The following is a 19,859-nucleotide window of genomic DNA, read 5'->3' as shown; positions in this document are numbered from 1 at the left end:
GCCTCTTCTTTGCCCACTTGCCCAACCTGTTCAAGTCCTTCTGCAAACTCCCTGCTTCCTCTACACTATCTGCCCCTCCACCTATCTTTGTATCATCCGCAAGCATGGCCACAAAGTCATCAATTCCACAATCCAAATCATTAATATACAATGTGAAAAGTAGCAGACCCAACACCAAACCCTGCAGAACTCCACAAGTCACCAGCAGCCAACCTGAAAAGCCCCCCTTTATTCCCACATGTTGCCTTCTGATATTTTGATAATCTTCTATCCATGCTAGTATAATTCTTCTAATACCATGGACACTCTCCTTATCGAACAGCCTGATGTGGGGCACTTCATCAAATGGCTTTTAATGCCATTGACTGCACAAGGTTCAATAGACATTTCTGTATTCTTTATCATTCACATCACTCTAACTTGCATAGTTAAGATATTTCCAGTGATCTAAAAATTCGACCGCAAAAGTGGTCACAAATTGTGTGAATTTTTTGCTCGAACAAGAGAGGTTGGTGGCATTAAATAAATGAACAGAATATTGAACAGCTGTTGATGGCTGATATGAACAAATTTAAGGTAATTTAAGTCAGAAGCGAGAACATGAAAAGCCCACAAAAATAATTAGCATTTGCTGAATTAAGCAGAAAACCCCCCATTCAGATATGTCCACCAGCTACCATTTTGAAGTATATATATAAAAAGGTATTAACTGCCTCAGACAAATTACACACTTAGGTTTTCAGTGTGTATCATTCACAGCCAAACCCTTTATTTTTAAACTTATTTAGTATTGAGAACTTATCTTGAGGTTTTTAACACCATACAAGAAGTCAAGGACAGTAAAAACTCTCAGTGTAGGAGATAACATCTTCGGAATGGATGGAAAATTGGATGGCAAAAAGAAACAGATAAGAGGCATGAATATTTAATATGTGGGTGGCAAGATGTAATGAGTAATGTGCCAAAGTGATCATCCCTTTTTATTCCTAACCACAGAACATGCAATATAGAAAAGTACAGCACAAAAACAGGCCCTTCAACCCACAATATCTGTGCTGATATGGTCTAGGCTGGAGCTGATTCTAAATCATGCTGTGATGGATCCCGATAAAATACTTGGTAGACACAAAACGCTGGAGTAACTCAGTGGGTGAGGCAGCATCTCTAGAGAAAAGGAATGGGCGACGTTTCGGGTCGAGATACTTCTTCAGACTCTTTCAGACCGATAAAATCCTTTCTACGGCGCATCTGTAGAAATTAGTGAGGGTTGTTGGGGGCATGTCAAATGTCCTAACCCTCAAGAGGAAACAAAGGCATTAGTGTGTTTATCTTGGGCATTGCTTCGACATGGCTGGTTCAGGACAAATTGCTGGTGATATTTATTCCGTGTGTATGTCAGTGTATGTATACCACTTAATTTCGTGAAGTTGATCACAATCTCCTGTGTCTTGCTGATATTGAGGGAAAGGTTGTTAACACCAGGTTTTAGGTTCTCAATCTTTTTCCTGTACGCCGTCTAATCATTCATTGATATCCGGCCCACTACAATGGTGTCGTACACATTTACATCCCTTCTATCATGCATAAAGATTCTGTACCCAATAATGTTGTGTTGCTCATCCTGGCCCTCTTTCAACTGTCTCAGTGATAGCAACAGTATTACTATGCCATATAAGTTCAATGCTCTGTTCACCTGCTGGTTCCTTGCATTAAAATAGATGCCTTAAATTAAATAAATTAGAGCCTTCCGTTCCCCTTCTATGCTTTATAATGCTCCTGTCTGCTCGACCAAGAAGGCTCTGCAGAGAGCAGTGCGTTCGGCCGAACGCACTATGGGAACTTCACTTGCCCCCCTGCAGGAACTATACATCAGGAGGTGCAACTCCAGAGCCAACAATATCATGAGAGACCCCTTCCACCCCTGCAACGGACTTTTCCAGCTGCTACGGTCATGCAAACGCCTCAGTTGCCATGCGGTGAGAACGGAGAGGTTGAGAAGGAGTTTCTTCCCAGAGGCCATTCGGACTGTAAACGCCTATCTCACCAGGGACTAACTCTACTGAACGTTTTTCCTTCCATTATTTATTATGTAAAAGAATATGTGTGTTGTGATTGTGTTTATAGTTTGTTTGGTTGTTTGGTTGTTTGTCTTTTGCACAAATGTCCGCGAGCATTGCCACTTTCATTTCACTGCACATCTCGTATGTGTATGTGACAAATAAACTTGACTTGACTTGACTTGACTTGACTTATTTATCCTTTGATATATGGATGTAATTCTCCCAAACTGCACATCAACTCTTTGTCGCAATTTCCTTCAAATTTAGTTTAGTTTAACTTTCATGTTTCTCATAAGGCAGGTGGAAAAGTAATGAGGAATGCTAAAATAAGATTATTGTTTATTGCTGGGGAAATTGGATACAAAACTAAATCTTATGCTTCAGTAAAAAATACTTTGGGGGATCACATTTAGCGTCTTTGGCACAGTGTTGGTCCCTTATTTGAGGATGAAAAAATGTTGGAAACAATTCTGATAAGTTGGAGTTTCCCTATGAGAATGAACTTACCTGCACATTCCAGGCATTAGTCAATTTACTGGACTGATATCTGAAATGGCAGGTTATCTTATGAAGAAAGGTTGGAGAATTAGGCTTGTATACATTAAAGTATGGAAGAGTGGGAGAGGATTTGATTAAATCATGTATAATCTTCAGGGGGATTGGCCAGGTGGATGCCAAAAGGATTGTCCCTCCTATGGAAATTAAACACCGAGTTTAAGATCTTAAGTTGCCCATTAGAGACAGAGATGAGGGAATTTTGTTTTCTCTTGAAGGTCCTGACTTTTTGGAACTCTATTCCTCAAAGTGCAGCAGAAGCACAGTTTAATTATTTTTATGGAAGAATTGGGAAGATTCTCGATAAGGAAGGAGATGAAATATTCCGATGGTGGGCAAAACATCTTTAATGTGGTTCAAAGATGGCCAACATTCCATGACAAAGAAAACAGGAAATTATGCTGTACACCAAGGAAGTTTATTTCTATTGTATAAATATACACATTGATATTCTCTATGCAACTGCAAGTGTACCTTTCAATATAATGTGCGGTGTTTAGTTTGCAAATGTTAGTACATCACTGATGTGTTTCTTTCTTAATCCTGTTTTTTCTTATCCCTCATTCATTGGCTGACATATTTTCTCTCTGTGTCTTAATTGCATTCTTAAACTGTCTCTCATATTCTTTCTTCCTGATATTTATGTAATGTTGGTAGGTGATCAAAAAAAAACTTCATAACACACCAGTCAAACAAAACTATTACCTGGGTAAAACACAATGTGCTGGAGTGGCAGCATTTGTGGAGGGAATAGGCGATGTTAAGATTCAGAACCCTTCTGAAGACAATTTACTGTTTACTTCTGAGCTCACCTCTTACAGATGTTATCCCAAATTATTACTGTGGTATGTATACAATAGACCCCAAGTGTTTGAGCAGAGAAGAAATCAGAAGAATCACACATAAGATGTAAGGTTGGGAGATGGTTGAGAGGAGGTCATAGGGAAATAAATGATTACCCTTACTTCAACATTATATATTGTCCTTCACTACAAACTGTCATTTTTTGGGCTCAGGCTGCAGCAATTACAAAATTGCCTCACCTTGATTAATGTTTTGTAAAATATGCTGTTATTATTGTTATTATTTTGTGCCTTTGAAAATGGTAGGAGGTTGCACACATTCATTACATTAATTTTATATAATCAATTCCCTTGTCAAATTTTAAAAACATGTATTGCTCTGCCTTTAACCCAGGAACAGCGTTGTCATGACCCTGACTAGTGAAGCATCCCATTTCATTACATTGCATGTTTGCAGCTTGACCTCATTGAAAATTGGTTGCCCTCCTCCCACCCTCCACACCTTAACTCTCCCCTTCATCCTTGCGCTAGCTGCATTAAATATAATGGGTTAATACACCAATTTGCAAATAATTATTTTTCATACCTCCTACCCCACACCCCATTAAAGCAATTGATAAATGTGCAAATTACTATGAGCAGGTTGAGCTATGAGTTATTGTGTTTTGTATCTACTGTATATTCCTGAAAAAGAAATAGTGTAACCAATATTTAGGGAACTTTTAACTGTTCTCTGCGTAGTGTAAATTAAGAGGATAACTGGTTAAATGACTCTGCTCTTTCATCGATCTTTAATGTAAACCCCTTGGTTTTGGTGGAAGATGAGAAGCCAAGCAGAATCAAGCAAGAACCTTTCAATACATGGCAGTTGGTTTTATGACTTCATTACACCCAGTGTAATTTAATTGTTCTCCATGTCAGGAAAACTGCATCAGCATTTCGACAAAGCTAAGGCAGGTCAGCAATGGAACATAATGTCTACTTCTGGGTACCATAGATTAGGAAAGGTGTAGAAGTGTAGCAAAGCATGGTGTAGCAAAGATTTACTAAAATTATTCTAGGAACGATAGACTTAAATGATTTAGATAGGCTGGAAAAATATGATTGTTCTTCTTTAGAAGCGAGAAGATTACAGGAGCTGAGAGTGGTATTTAACATCACGTAAGGTATAGAAATAAATTGTTCTTTCAGCTGAAGGACACGAATCATATATCATTGAATGATGGTGTGATTGGCAAAAGATTGAAGAATTATATAGAGAAAATCTTTTTTATGCAGTGAATGGTTAAGATCTGAAATGCTCTGCCTGGGGAAAGGGAGCTGGTGAGCAAGGCTGGATTAATTATGGTATCCAAAGGAAACTGGACAATTACTTCATAGGAAATAAAATTATGAGGTTATGTGAAAAGGAATTAGCTGGCTTAAATTTGGATAGAGCCAGTCTGGATTCAAGTGCCCAACTGGTCAGTTCCATAACACAACTTTTTGGGATTCCATAATTCTGTGAAATTAGGGAAAGGCAGAAAGACTCTTTTAAAAAGTGTAATATTTTCCATCCTTGTTCTCTTCATCCCTAGGAACCTTCTGAATGTTTGCTTTCATTTATCTAAAATCCTGCTAGAGCACAGGGTCAGCTCATGTGCTTGCTCCATTAGCAACTCTGCACCAAGCATAAGGGCACAAGTAGGGCTTAAACGGGATGTAGGAATTGCACCATCGCAGTTGTGAAAGAGTTGCTTCAATGTTCATATTTATTCAATTTCAATTCCTGATGTTGAATATCCATTCATATCTGTAGACCATACCAATGTACTTCTTCAAAGTTTGTGATGTTAAGAAATTAAAAATAACATTATTTCCTCTTTCTAATCACCTTTTGCTTCTTGTTTACATATTCTAATACACCAATTTATGAATCTTAATTATCTTTTCTATGATACACAGCCTCTCTACTCTTCGCTACTTCAGCCTCGCCTTTAATTTATTCCTGACATTATCTGTGATGGGGCATCACAGTGGCGCAGCAGTAGAGATGCTGCCTTACAGCGCCAGGGACCCAGGTTCGATCCTGACTAAGGATGTTGGCAGTACGGAGTTTGCACGTTCCCCTTGTGACCACATGGGTTTTCTCCGGGTACTCAGGTTTCTTCCCACATCCCAAAGATGTGCAGGTTTGTAGGTTAATGGCTTTAGTAAATTGTCCCTAGGATGTAGGATAGAACTAGTGTATAGGGATCACTGATCGGCGCGGACTTGGTGGGCCAAAAGGACTGTTTGCATGCTGTATCTCGAAACTAAAATCACTCTCCTTGGATATTGCTCCATTTCCCCTTATTCACAGATATTTGTTTCATATTTAAGAGTCTTTTGTTTTAATTTTAAATTCTTATAGCCCCCAAACCATACTAATGTTATTCATTTGTATTTTGATTTTGGCCAAAGCCAACTTTTTCTTTGTCATCTTCCAATGATCATGTTTTATTTCAGTTAATATGTTGTACTGGGTAATACTCACTTCCTCAGCCTCACACTGCCTGCTCTCTCTCTTATGCTTGATTCTTTAAATTAGCCTGGAGCTTTAGTTCATGCTGTTCAAATGAGAAAATAATCCCTCCAAATCTCAGTTCAGATCCAGTCTACTCTCACAGGACAGCATTTGCAGTTGAAGTCATCCATAAGTTAATGAAACAAATATTATATAGCAAGTTTTGAGATTTTAACTGGAAATAAGTAAAATAATTCAGAAAAATAACTTTAAAGCATAACCCCAGACTACATACATATTTTCCCTCAGGCTTCTGTCAAACTAGAGGAATAAGAGACTTGAACAATAATTTGCATCTTATGGTTTGTTCTCTGGATATAGCTGAGATTTGTGGCTCAGCTTTTGATCTTTTGAGAAAGTGGCGGCCCTGCATCTTAAATGACTCCATCCTGTATGGTGCACCTAAGTTATTAAGTGAGAAATTCACCCGCGCAGACTAATAATCATAGATTCAAAGGGGTGTTGTAGAAAACGAGCTCTTCGAGAAACTCAACAGATCAGACTGCAACTGTGGAGGGAAGTGAATAGTTGATGTTTTGGATGGAAGCCCTTTATCTGGACTTGAGAGACTGTAGATTTCTCCTGATGTGACAAAATCTGTAATGGTAAGTGAAACCGTAGCTTCATATTATCGGTGGTGTCATGGTTGTGGGGTAGGTATGAGGATGTATCTGGGAGATGCTATCTAGCCTCTACAATGTAGAGGTCATCTTGCCAGACCAGGACATCACTGTCCATATCTGCAGGTTTGATGATGAAATTGGGATTGGTGTGCAGTGTGAGCGATGGGGTGAGGTTAAAGTGGGTGAGGAGAGTGGGGAGTCAAGGCAGTTGATGTCCCATTAAAAATTGGAAATGAAAATGTCAAGAGAGGGTAAAAGGTCCAAATGAGTTGTCCAAGGAGAAGAGAAGTGTTGAGGACAGGAGATAGAGTCATCCACGGCGGATAAGTACTCCTCATCGAAGAAATACTGCAAATTCAGAGGTAAACATGATGGATGAAGAGATTAACATTGTGACAGGCTTGGAACTCGTTGATTTGTCAGCACAGGGTATAAAGAACAGACCACCTCAATCAGAAAGGCAGAGATCAAAGGGGACAGTGAAAACTAAAGGGATTGGTGTTGAGGCCAAATTGAGGTTCAGAAAGGGGTAATCGGAGGGAGACTCAACTTAGTGATGTGTCGGAAGGGGGGGGGGCGGTTGGTGGGTGGGAAACAGGGCACAGAGGAATGAAGGGAGGGAGATGGGTTAGGATGGTGTTGGTTTGGAGGTGAGATATGAAATCAGATATAGGTAGAGGGCATAGCATGAACAGGCACATGGAGTGTTTCTGTAGCAGCCTGCAATATAAGCCTGGAAGAAGTTTTGAGGAATTCAGAAAATGAATTAAACATAACTTGGAGACCAGACATTGCCATGGTACTACAACAACCCGCTCCCCCCCCCCCCCCCCCCCCCCACCCACCCAATATGATGATGCCTGTACATGAAACTCTACAAATATGATGACAAGTTACAAGTTACTGACAAGTTACTAAAGAACCTTTATATGATGCCATTGAAGGACCAGGCAGGATATTCGTTACCTGCCAGCCAGCATAGAAGCAATGGCACAAATGGCCTCATTCTATATCTAAAAAGCAAGTAAGTAAAGCAAACTCCAACAGCAATAACTCATCAACAGGTATCTGTCTGTTCCATATACCACTCCAACCACTGGAAGCCTTGCTTTCTTTTACCAAATTTATTGAGTTTTCCCAAAATAAAAGAAGATCAAATGCCACATTGACACTGAGGTCAGCAACCGTCCCCTCGCCTCCAGGTGAGGTAATACCTCACACTTATCTGCATTAAACTCCATTGAACATTCCTCAGGCCACTTGCCCAACTAATCAAAATCCTGCAGTAATTTTTGATAATCATCTTTGCTATCTCTGATACCATCCACTTTAGTGTCATCTTCAAACTTACTTATCATGCCTTTCATATTTTCATCCAAATTGTTGATATTAACCACAAAAGGCAATGGATCCAGCTGTGATCCCTGGAGTACACCATTAGTCACAAGCCTCCAGTCCAAAAAATAACCTTCCACAATTATGCTCTGCATCTTTTTGTGAAGCCAGTTCTTTATCCTGCCAGCTATCTTCCCCCAGGATCTCATGCAATCTAACCTTCTAGAGCAGCCTACCATGAGGAACTCATTCAACACTTTCAACTCATTCCACATAAGGTCGACCCTCTGAGTGAAAAAGATGGTCTTGAGGTCTCTTAAATCTCTTCCCTCTCACCTTAAGCATATGCCTCCTAGATTTAAAAGCATCTACCCTTGGAAAAAGACTGTGAGCGTTCACTTTATTCATGCATTTCACAAGCATATGCCTCATTAAGGTCACCCTCAGCCTCCTACATTCCAGGAAAACTTCCCAGCATATCCAACATCTCACTATACTCAAGCCCATAAGCCCAGGCAACATTCGGGTGGATCTCTTCTGCACTCTCTCCAACTTAATGACTTAATGAGCGAGTAGAATATACACTGTACTCTAAATGTACAGTCACATCATGACGTCCCAGCATGTGTACTCAATACCCTTCCCAATGAAGGCAACTGTTTCAAATGCCTTCTTCCTTATGTTATCCACCTGACTTAGCACTTTCAGGAGAACATACACCTCTACTCTCAAATCTCTCTGTTCTGCAACATTCTCCAGGAATCTACATTTACTGTGTAAGTCCTGCCCTAGTTTGACATAGCAAATTTCAACAACTTATATTTGTCAGAGATAAATTCCATTTGCTATTCCTTGGCCCATCTTCTCAACTGATCTGGATCTCCTGTTGTAAATCTAGATATCATTCCTCGTTGTCTACTATACCACTAATTCTAGCGTAATCTTCAAATTTAAACTCACTGTTAACTATATTGCCTTCCAAATCGTTAAATGTTAATAACAAACAGTGTTGTTGTTCGCCCTTCGTAGTCGAAGAAGACCATGTGTTTAGTACGGGTCCTGAAGTCATAACTTGCACTTGACTTGGATTAAAGCGAGGGAGAGTTGCGCAAATCGTCAGCCTCACTCTCTTGTACCGGCTTATCGGGATCCAGTGGCAAACAGTATTGGAGCCAGCACCAACATCTGTGTCATACCACTGGTCACAGTTCTCCAATCAGTAAAACAACCCTCTATAACTACCATTTGACTTCTTCCTCTGTCAGTGTTGAATCTAATTGGGCTAGCTCTCCTGGGATTCTATGTGATCTAACTTTCCAGACTAGCCTATCGTGCAACCTTGTCAAAGGCCTTGATAGAGTCCATATAGACAATGTCTACTGCACTGCCCTCATCAGTCTTTATTGTGACCTCTTCAAAAAACTTGATCGGGTTTGTGGGACATGATTTTCCATGCACAAAGCCATGTCGATTGTCCCTAATCAATCCATGCTTATCTAAATGTTGGTAATTCCTGTCCCCAAAATATCCCGTCCAACAACTTTGCCATTGTTGTTAAGCTCACCAGCCTGTAGTTTCCTGGCTTGTCAAGCTACCCTTCTTAAATAATGATACAACATTATCCACCCTCCTCAGAAAAAAAACAGATGAAAAGTATGTCCCTTATCTCTAGTGTTTCTACACAAAAACAGCCATCCGGGTCTGGTGTAGGAAATTCTGAATATTATTAGAAAAAAAGAATACCTTGTAATACTGGGAAAGCATGATGGGAAAATATGCCAACATAAGGGAACCTAAGGATGTTAGGAGACGTGATAAATAGATTTATCAGGTGTAAAATCCACATACTGCATAATAGGAAATAGAGGTGCCCCTTATTGCACTGATTTGTTAGATAAATTGAAGACATGTATTGTAGTAATAGGAAACAGGTTAAAGCTTGATTAATGGTGAATTGTTTCAAAGGTGTTAAATCCACAAGTAACAGGAAGTAACAAGAACAGTAACAAGAGGTTAAAGATATGTTGGGGAAATATTGTCCATAGATGAAAGGCTACGGAAACATTGATCAATGGTGAATTTTTTTCAAAGGTGTAATATCCACATGTAACCATTGTGTCGTGAAAACATTAAAATGTTGTGGGTGCTGCAAATCTTTGAAACACTTTGGGTTCCCTCAGAGTATTTCCCAGTATGTACTGTTAAGGCATTGAATAAACCGGCCTGCTGGAGATTCATCACTGTTCTGTGAGATGTTCTTTGTTCCTATTTGAGCCACAATTAATAGGACAACTGGGCCCCACGTGAAACCCAAATTCATGATGCAGATTAAACACACAATTCCTTCAAACAGGGTCTTTCCCTAGCCACCCATTTCCACTTAATATACCTATAGAGTCTCAGGATTTTCCTCTACCTTGCCTACCAGTTCCATTTCATGTATTTTTGCCCTACTGATTGCATTCTTAAGTGTACTGCAACACTTGATCCCGACTGCCTTAATCTAATGTATGTTTCCTTCTTTTCCCTGTTGCATTTTATCACATTTATTACAATGCAACACAGGAGGTACCATGTTTTCGCACCACTCTTGAAGGAAAATATCACAGCCATGTGTGTTTTCTCAGCACTTACTTCCCCAGCCAACTATGTGCCATAATGGGCTACACCCTTTCTTGGTCATCTGCTGCCAGCCCTGCTTTATTCTGTCCTTTTCTTACCTCCAGTTCTCTCCCCTCTACTTTCAGTCTGAAGAAGGGCCCTGACCAAAAACATCACCCATTCTTTTTCTCCAGTGATGCTGCTTGACCTGCTGAGTTACTCCAGTACTTTGTGTTTATTAACACAAGCAATGCTCTTTCAATTATGCAGGAGTGTTTTTTTAATGTATTACATTCTCTTGGAAAGTTTCCTATTAAAATCTATTTACTGCATTTTCTGGCTTATAAACTATATATTTTAATTGTGTCTATATATTTGCTTTATACATTTTTTTCTATCTTTGTGTTTCCTGTTTTGATATCCGTGATTGCCGACATGATCCAAATGTATTTGATTGTCTATAATTGGCAGTGGTCGTGACTCTACTCCAGTTGTAGATTTATCGTGCAGAGCCTTGTCAAATATTGAAATGCCATAGCATTTAGATTTATTTTGAATGTTTCTATAAGTATGAAGTTCCTGACTGTAATTTAGCATGATCTAACCACTGAAGAGTTAACCTAAATAACCTAAACATGGTGTTATAACACGCATTCTGCTAACATTCAAACTTATTCACTCAAAACTTAAGGAACTATATTCTGTTTATAGCTAAACATAATAATCAAGAAAAAAAATGAGAGCTTCAGATAGTGGGGGCACAGGAAGATAACATTTGCATTTCTATGATCCATTTTGCTTACAATGGTACAAGAATGCAGAGAGGGCACGAGAAAATCAACAGCAGAGATCCCTGTGTAAACTGCGTGAGGCAGGAGTAAATAATAGAGAACCAAACCCAACAGTCTGGAGAGAAGGCAATGAGCTGGAAATCTACTAAAGGTTCATATCATGAAAAAGTTTGCAAAACTATGAATATTGTTTCATATCAGGATATGTGAATGTAAATATAAATTAGTAATCTTAGCCATTTTCTTCCACGAGTTTCTGCCTTGCTGAATACTTAGTTTACCAAGTAGAACTATTATTTTTGCTTCCCTTTCCCATCTCGCAGATTATAGTTCCTTGCCAAGTGCATGAATTTCTTCCTTATTTCTTGCCCTGGAGAATGTTTTTTATGTCTGCAAAGATTTTGAAGTGCTCTGTGATTGACACAACCAGTCAAATCGGCCTGAGACCATCTTAAACAGGCCAAAACAGACTCGCCACAGGGCTATCCAGTGAACCCCTTAATGTGCCGTGGTCACTGTTCAGTGGCCCTTTTTCCGTCTTACACTTAACGCATTGAAAAATATCATTTGCACAGCTTAGTATTTCTCATGCATGCCTTTACACAGCCTAAACATATAAAATATCTAAATATAAACCTAGGAACAGTACTTCTATCAGAACAATTTAGTGGGCAAAAACATTAATTAGAATTGTCAGAAAATCCCATATGATATAAATAGTAACAGGCTTCTGCCAGCATCTCTTTTTATTTCCTCTTACGAGTTAGCATGGGAATTAATGTGTCGAGACGCAGAGGATGTCAGGAAGGAAAATTGAAATTCACCAATTAAGGGGCAATTAGGAAGAATAAACATTGTCTTCCAAAATCAGGTTGTTGCTGAAAACAATGAACTCTATACTTTGAAGGAAATGGAGGAATAGGAATCTTATCTACAGAAGACCGTTGTTCAAATGTCTCCTGTTGGTTCATGCTGGGTGTGGGGAGAAAAAAAACATAGGCTGGGTCTAGGAAATATTAAAATATTATTGCTGCGAGTCCTAAGCTCTAAAAATGGTCCATCTCAGATTCAGAAGAAGAGTGCTTTATATCTGCAATAAATATTTGGGAAGTAAACAGAGATAAAAGTGAGTGGGTGTGTGCAAGTATGGGTCTGTTTATCTAAAGTTAACACTCAATAGCTTGATTTTACAGTTTAAACTGACAAGAGAATATTGCCAAATGGTGAGAAGGAACCCATTTGCATGGATGTTCAGGCATCAAATCCTTTTATATTTAACTTTGTACAAGTTTAGTACAAGTTTTAACTTTGTACAAGTAATGCTGTTGTCATCAAATGAAATCAACTATCTCAAAAATATTTTCAAACTTTACGAAGCAATCTTTCTGACCTGCTTATTCCTTGGAGAGGAAATTATCTACAGTCTGAAGGACCATTAGGCAACTTGGAGTTCATCATTATTACAGTAGATGACAATGTCACAAGATCTATATCTGAGTAGATCTGAGGTGCAGGTCAAACATGATTTCATCAAATATCAGAGGGATTTTAATATTCTGCTGTTCCTTTCTACCTTCCTATTTTTTGAGTCAGGTTATCTATATTACTAAATCTCTGTTCTTGACCGCTTTTGGCCTTCTTTGCTGCGATTTCCAAGAGAACGCCGCCACCTATGACCGTAATTTTTGGTCACCTTGCTCAGAGCCCCCCTCCGCAGCATGTGTGCTGAGGATTTTTCCCGTCAATGAAAAATGACAGAGATCTTAATGTTTTTACACAATTCCCCATTCTCTCTGCTGCCCCTGCTGGAGGGAGGGGGAGGGACTATAAAACCAGGAAGTGGAGTGCCTCAATCAGTCTCTGCAAGTGGTGTGCCTCAATCAGTCTCTGCAAGCGGTGTGCCTCAATCACTCTGCAACATGGAGGACACTCTGAGCACTGAACAAATTTCTTCACACCTGTGAGTAAGTACCCTTAATGTGGTTTGAAAATAAAATATGGTTAGTTTGAAATAAAAAAGCACTACCTGCAAATGGTTGTTTGGGGGGTTTGGGTTCCTCTCTCTCCCCACCTCTCTCTCTCTCTCCCTATCCCTCTCTCTTTCTCTCTCTCTCCCCCCCTGTCTCTTTCCCTTTCTCTCTCTCTCTCCCTCCTCTCTCCCCCTCCCCCCTTCCTCTCCTCCCCCCTTCCTCTCCTCCCCCCCCTCCTCTCCTCCCCCCCCTCCTCTCCCCCCTCTCCTCTGCCCCCCTCTCCTCTGCCCCCCTCTCCTCTGCCCCCCTCTCCTCTGCCCCCCTCTCCTCTGCCCCCTCTCCTCTCCCCTCCCCCTCTCCTCTCCCCTACCCCCGCTCCCCTCCCCTCCCCCTCTCCTCTCCCCTCCCCACTCCCCTCCCCCTCTCCTCTCCCCCCCTCTCCTCTCCCCCCCTCTCCTCTCCACCCCTCTCCTCTCCTCTCCCCCCCTCTCCTCTCCTCTCCCCCCCTCCTCTCCTCTCCCCCCCTCTCCTCTCCTCTCCCCCCTCCTCTCCTCTCCCCCCCTCTCCTCTCCCCTCCTCTCCTCTCCCCCCTCCCCTTTCCCCCCCTCTCCTCTCCTCCCCCCCCCTCTCCCCTCCCCTCCCCCTCTCTCCTCTCCTCTCCCCTCCTCTCCTCTCCTCTCCTCTCCTCTCCTCTCCCCCCCCCCTCTCCTCTCCTCTCCCCCCCCTTTCCTCTCCTCTCCCCCCTCTCCTCTCCTCTCCTCTCCCCCCCTCTCCTCTCCTCTCCCCCCCTCTCCTCTCCTCTCCCCCCCCCTCTCCTCTCCTCTCCCCCCCCTCTCCTCTCCTCTCCCCCCCCCCCCCCCTCAACCAGTCCCTGCAAACCGGTACTGTCCCTGCCTGCTTTAAAGTCTCCACTATTGTCCCTGTACCTAAAAAGGTAAGGATTACTGGTCTTAATTACTACAGGCCTGTCGCACTGACCTCTGTAGTCATGAGACCCTTGAAAGGCTTGTGCTGGTCAAGCTGAAAAATATCATGAACCCCCTGCTGGACACTCTGCAGTTTGCATTTCGGGCCAATAGATCTCTGGATGACGCAATCAACCTGGGCCTGCATTTCATCCTCCAGCAACTAGACAGCCAGGGGACCAATGCAAGGATTTTGTTTGTTGATTTTAGCTCTGCATTCAACACCATTGTGCCAGAGCTATTACACTCCAAACCTTTCAAGTTGACTGTGCCTGAACCCCTCTGTCAGTAGATCACCAGCTTCCTGACAGACAGGAAGCAGCATATGAGGCTGGGAAAGCACATCTCAGACCCGCAGACCCTCAGCATAGGAGCACCGCAAGGTTGCGTACTCTCTCCTCTCCTCTACTCTCTCTACACCAATAACTGCACTCCTCTGTCAAATTTCTCAAGTTTGTGGACGACACAACCTTGATTGGATTGAACCAGGAGGGGGAGGAATCTGCTTACAGACAGGAAGTGACACAACTGGCGTCCTGGTGCCATCGCAACAAACTGGAGATCAATGCTCTTAAGACAGTGGAATTGATTGTAGACTTTAGGAGAGCTCCCCCTCCCCTCACCCCATTCACCATCAACAACACCAATGTCACATCTGTGGAGTCTTTTAAGTTCCTGGGAACTATCATCTCCAAGGACCTTAAAAGGGGGGCCACCATCGACTCCACAGTCAAAAAGGCACAGCTGAGGAAGCACAATCTGCCACAGGCAATGATGGTCCAATTCTATACGGCCATCATAGAGTCTGTGCTCACCTTCCCTATCTTGATCTGGTTTGGCTCAGCCACCAAGCAAGACATCCAGAGGCTTTAGCGAATCGTCCAATCAGCTGAAAAGGTTATTGGCTGCAACCTTCCCTCCATTGACGAACTCACACTGCAAGGGCCGGGAAGTGAACGGGTAAGATCATATCTGACCCCTCCCACCCTGGCCACAAACTCTTTGAATCACTTCCCTCAGAAAGGCGACTCCGGCTTGTCAAAACAGCCAGACATAAAAACAGCTTTTTTCCACGAGTAGTAGCTCCACTCAATAACCATAAATCTGTAGCCTCCTTTTGCTCAGGTATTTTATTTGATTCACATATTTAATCGATAATGTTTTATTATTAATGTTTAATGTTTTATGTGTCATTCCTAACTATCACTGCTGCATGTCATGTTGTCACTTGCGGGCAGAGCACCAAAGCAAACTCCTTGTATGTGAATACTTGGCCAATAAACTTATTCATTCATTCATTCATTTATTCATTCATTCATTCATAATTTTGTTTACAACTATTTACATGGTCACCCTAGTTTTTACTCTTTCAGAAATATTTTTATCTCCCACCTTCTCTGCAACTTAATGAGCTTGAATCTCTCTTTCCCAGTCTGATGAAAGGTCTTAAACCTAAAACATTAACTCTGTTTCTCTTCCCACAGTTGCAACCACACTTGTTGAGTATATCCAACATTTTCTAATTTGACTTTAGATTTCCAGCATCTGCAACTTTTTTGATTTTCATGAGTTTGTAAATAATGTTTTTCTGTATAAATCATATTCCAAATATATGCACATTTAACAGCTGCACAACAGATAGAATATTCAAATATTTTATTTACTTTGTTCATGCTATAAACGGCAAGTTTTGATCGAGTTGTTTGATGCGGCTGAACTGGTCTTGGAAGCCTTGGGGAAATCTGGAGCTTTAACCAGATTTCCCACTTGAAAACAAGCAACTAATATTGAGTCCAGAATCCTTCAGAAAATCTATTACAAATGTCATACAAGGAAATTGGAAGAGTTAAATTATACCATCCATTTCAACTACTAATTTCAAACCTTTTTTTATGTAATTGCAAACTGCTTCAGAAAAATAATTCTCCCTTTTGGTCAATTTTAGAAACTGTAGGACATTGCCTGTAGACAATGACACAAATAATCAACCAATCAACCTTGAACATATTTTGTATGTGTGAAATGGTGAAGGGTATTTTGTATTGAAAATCAGACTCTGTCCATTAACCCCAATGACCAATTTGTCAGTAGCCTAGAAGTGCAATTGTACGATACGTGTCTCTTTACTGCATTACATGTATGAATTAAGATGGAAAATCAATCAATTAAAATAAAAGGGATTTCCTGTTGCACATTGCATTTAATGTAACATTGAAATGCATACTTCAAAGCATATGATATAAGTTTTGACGTCAAATCTATATCTAAAAAAACAATGTGGACAGCAGATACCAAAGCTTCACTGTACCAAATAAAACAAGCCTGCTAGGTGGTCCCTTAAATGGACAGATCTTACCTATGGATGAGATGGTTCATGGCAGAAGATCACAATGGATTCGACTTCCTGGCTTCAGTTAAGCAAATTTACCAGCATTTTGCAGCTCAGTGGAGTTTGGAGTGGTTTTTCGCTACTTTCCTGGGGTGCCCACAATGTCTAATACTGAATTGGGGAAGTATTGTAACTGTTCTCACATTAGCCCTTTGAATTTTTCACATCAATTCATCTCAAGCTGGCTTTCTAGTTTCAATGTTAAAACAAGGAAATGCAGATGCTGGTTAACACAAAAGGACACAAGGTGCTGAAGTAACTCAAAGGTACAAGCCACATCTCTGGAGAAATGGATAGATGATGTTCCGAGTCCTACGTCTTTTGTGTCCTTAGTGCTTTCAATAGTGGCTAGAGGTTTGAGTGGCTGCTTTGTGAGTTTCATTATTGGATTGTGGTTCACACTTCACAGTTCACTCATCACTCCCAAAATTATGTTCAGTTAATAAGATGAAATGTGCGAAATGAATACTCAAGCATACAATGTGTAAAGCCTAAGAAAGACACAAAAAGCTGGAGTAACTCAGCTAGACAGGCAGCATCTCTGGATAGAAGGAATGGGTGACATTTCAGGTCGAGAGTCTCGACCCAAAACGTCACCCATTCCTTCTCTCCAGAGATGCTCACTGTCCCGTTGAGTTACTCCAGCTTTTTGTGTCGATCTTCAGTTTAAACCAGCATCTGCAGTTCCTTCTTACACAATGTGTAAAGCCCACATTTTATTCCTCTGAGAGCCTGATGTCCCAAAAGCACTTTGCAGCCAAATGAAGTACTATTGACATGTTGCTACAGCTGCAGTGCAGAGAGCACAGCAAATAATTTCCCAATGGAGAACTCGTATAAACCATCATATGGCAATGGCCAAATAAACTGCTCCATCTTGTGATGATACTTAAGGAATACAGTAAATATCGAGCAAGATTCCCAGAATAACTCCTCTGTTCCTTTTGAAATAGTTTGTGGATTTGTTATATCAATTGACAAGGTCCCTCATGCTGAACTGATTCGGAAGATTAAGATGCATGGGATCCAAGGTGACTTGGTATATGTAATAAGGAACTGCAAATGCTGGTTTAAACCATAGGTAGACATAAAAAGCTGGAGTAACTCAGCGGGACAGGCAGCATTCCTGGAGAGAATGAATGGGTGATGTTTCAGGTGGACCCGAAACGTCGCTCATTCTTTCTCTCCAGAGATGCTGCCTGTCACGCTGATTTACTCCAGTTTTTTAATGTCTATATAAGGTGACTTGGTAGTTTGGTTTCAGAACTGGCTTACCCATAGTAGACTGAGGGATATTCTGGCTGGAGGCTTGTTACCAGTGGTGTTCCACAGGAATTTGTATTGGGACCTCTGTTGTTTATGATATGTATTCATTACTCAGACAAAATGTAGATGAGCTGGTTAGTAAGTTTGCAGGTGACTCAAAAATTGGTGGTGTTATGGAAGGTGAAAAAGGCTGTCAAAGGAAACTGGAGAGTATATATCAGTACTGATATGGGCAAAGAAATGGAAGATAGATTTTAACTCACGCAAGTATGAGGTGTTGCTCTTCAGAAGGTCAAATGTAAAGGGAAAACTTGCAATTAATGGCAGGAACTTTAACAGCATTGATGAACAGAGGAATCTTGAGGTCCAAGTACACAGTACACAGTTCGTCCACCCTGGGCCGCGGAGTTTGAACCGGCCCGTTCGCAGAGCTCGAATTCGGCCGCGGGACTTACCATCACCCGGCGGGGGGCCCAACATCGAAAGCCTGGATCGCCTCAATGCAGAGGGAGAACAAGGAAGGAAGAGACAAGGACTTTAAGACTTTTGCCTTCCATCACAGTGAGGAGGTGCCTGGGGTGGGCGATTGCAACCTTCACGTGCAACGATTGCAACCTTCCTGTTTTGAAAAATGCAATAAACCCAGTGTGCACAATCAAATAAGATCAAATAGAACAAGTTGTCCTACAACTTTAGGCTGTGCACGCCGTATGCAAGAAGAAGAAGAAGAAGGAGGTGCCTGGGAGACTCACTGTGGTGGATGTTAAACTGTGTTCATTGTGTGTTCTGTTATTTTATCGTAATTTCGTTCAAACCAAAAGTTTGAATGACATTAAAGGATACTTTATACTTTATACTACAGTATGTACAACATAGAACAGTAGCAGCACAAGTAGATAGAATGGTGAACAAGTAGATAGTCTTGCTTGCCATTATCAGGTAGGGCATTGAGTATAAAATTAGGAAGTCATATTGTATTTTTTTTACATGTTGCAGTTGGCAAAGAGTCGAGCTGGTAGACCTACTGCCTCATAGTGCTGGAAATCCAGGTTCGATCCTGATCCCCAATGTTGTCTGTGAGGAATATGCACATTCTCCCTGAACCCCAAGAGTTTCCTCAGTTCTCTGATTTCCTCCTGCATCTCAAGGACACGCGGGTTTGTAGGTTAATTGGTCTCTGTTGTGTAGTGAGTGGATGAGAAAGTGGGGTAACATATAATTAGTGTGTACGGGTGATTTAGCTTAGCTTATAAATTCATAATAAGACATAGGAACAGAATTAGGCAATTTGGCCCATCAAGCCTATTATGCTGTTCAATCATAGCTGACCGATCTCTTCCTTTCAACCCCATTCTTCTGCCTTCTCTCTGTAACATTTGCCACTCTTATTAATCAAGAACCTATTAATCTGCTTTACAAATACCCAAAGACTTGGCTTTCACAGCCATTTGTGAATTCCATTTGTGAAAGCCATTTGACAGCAGTGAATTCCACAGATTCACCACTCTCTAACTAAATAAATTTATCCCCATCCTCTCATGTTCCAAAGTTACATCCTTTTATTCTGAGGCTGTGCCTTCTGGTCCTAGACTCTCCCACTACTGGAAACATTCACTCTATTCAGGCCTTTCATTATTCGGTAAGTTTTAATGAGACTTCTTCCCTCATCCTTCTAAACTCCAGCGAGCAATGAAATGCTCAGAGCCATGAAATGCTCATTGTATGTTAACCCAAACATCCCCAGGATCATTCTTGTGAACCTTCTCTGGATCCCCTCCAACACTAGCATATCCCTCCTCAGATATGTGGTCCAAAACTACTCACAATACTCCAAATGCAGTCTAACTAGTGCCCTGTAAAGCCTCAGAATTGCATCCCAGTTTTTATATTTTAGTCTTCTTGAAATTAACATTGAAGGCTAACATTGCATTTGCTTTCCTTACTTCTGATTCAACC

At 41.1% G+C, this 19,859-nt stretch overlaps 1 long non-coding RNA gene across 1 annotated transcript; it reads left to right on the top strand.

The window, feature by feature from the left end:
• The first annotated feature begins 1,545 nt into the window (after positions 1–1,545).
• On the top strand, positions 1,546–18,953 carry LOC116978773. The gene is made up of 3 exons (XR_004413545.1): positions 1,546–1,555; positions 14,825–14,827; positions 18,916–18,953. It is a non-coding gene; the product is annotated as an uncharacterized LOC116978773 (long non-coding RNA).
• The last annotated feature ends 906 nt before the right edge of the window (positions 18,954–19,859 follow it).

The sequence above is a fragment of the Amblyraja radiata genome, chromosome 11, assembly GCF_010909765.2.
Source record: "Amblyraja radiata isolate CabotCenter1 chromosome 11, sAmbRad1.1.pri, whole genome shotgun sequence".
Classification (NCBI taxonomy): Eukaryota; Metazoa; Chordata; class Chondrichthyes; order Rajiformes; family Rajidae; genus Amblyraja; species Amblyraja radiata.
The sequence above is the reverse complement of the archived record's forward strand: the minus strand, read 5'-3'. Positions and strand labels throughout refer to the sequence as shown.